Source organism: Passer domesticus, chromosome 17 (assembly GCF_036417665.1).
Source record: "Passer domesticus isolate bPasDom1 chromosome 17, bPasDom1.hap1, whole genome shotgun sequence".
NCBI classification, from domain to species: Eukaryota; Metazoa; Chordata; class Aves; order Passeriformes; family Passeridae; genus Passer; species Passer domesticus.
Genome location: NC_087490.1, coordinates 439,155 through 440,720, shown reverse-complemented (window position 1 = coordinate 440,720; position 1,566 = coordinate 439,155).

Sequence of the window (1,566 nt, the reverse complement as noted above, 5' to 3'; positions counted from 1 at the left end):
CACACACTCTGCACAGCCCTGCATGTGCTCACACACACACACGCGCACACACACACACACACACACACTCTGCACAGCCCTGCATGTGCTCACACACACACACGCACGCACGCACGCACACACACACACACACACTCTGCACAGCCCTGCATGTGCTCACACACACACACGCACGCACGCACACACACACACACACACTCTGCACAGCCCTGCATGTGCTCACACGCACACACTCGCACACACACATACACACACACACACACTCTGCACAGCCCTGCATGTGCTCACACACACACACGCACGCACGCACACACACACACACACTCTGCACAGTCCTGCATGTGCTCACACGCACACACGCGCACACACACACACACACTCTGCACAGCCCTGCATGTGCTCACACGCACACACGCACGCACACACACACACACACACACACTCTGCACAGCCCTGCATGTGCTCACACACACACACGCACGCACGCACACACACACACACACTCTGCACAGTCCTGCATGTGCTCACACGCACACACGCGCACACACACACACACACACACACTCTGCACAGCCCTGCATGTGCTCACACACACACACGCACGCACGCACACACACACACACACTCTGCACAGTCCTGCATGTGCTCACACGCACACACGCGCACACACACACACACACTCTGCACAGCCCTGCATGTGCTCACACGCACACACGCGCACACACACACACACTCTGCACAGCCCTGCATGTGCTCACACACACACACGCACGCACGCACACACACACACACACTCTGCACAGTCCTGCATGTGCTCACACACACACACGCGCACACACACACACACACACACTCTGCACAGCGCTGCATGTGCTCACACGCACACACGCACGCACACACACACACACACTCTGCACAGCCCTGCATGTGCTCACACGCACACGCGCACACACACACACACACACACACTCTGCACAGCCCTGCATGTGCTCACACGCACACGCGCACACACACACACACACACACACTCTGCACAGCCCTGCATGTGCTCACCCTGCTCCCCAGCACCCTCACCATCCCCCGTGGGCACTGGCCCTGCAGGGACTGGATGGTGACACGCACAGGAGGAGGGCTCAGTCAGAGAGCTGCCGTGTCCCACAGCATGTGAACAGGACACAGCCCAGATGTCCCCAGCCCACCTGCCCCTCCCAGCACCCTGCAGGAGGCCTGGTGCAGGCAGGCAGCGAGGGAATTGGTGCGGTTCCCCAAAGGCAGCCTCAGTGCCACCCAGTTGGGACACCCACCCTGGGGCTCCCTGGGGACCTTGCTCAGCCCCTGACACCTCACAGATTCCACCGCACGACGGGACAGCTGAACACCCCTGCCACTGCTCACCCTGCTGCCTGAAGAGCCGGGGCTCAGGCTGGAGGATAGGTGCTAGGACACCTCGGCTAGAGAGCAGCTGGGTAACTGGAGTTTCTTAGAGAGCAGCTGGATAACTGGAGTTTTCACGAGAACTGGAGGGAAGGGTGGGGGGACAGCGGGGCAGAGGCTGGAGGAGCCTGC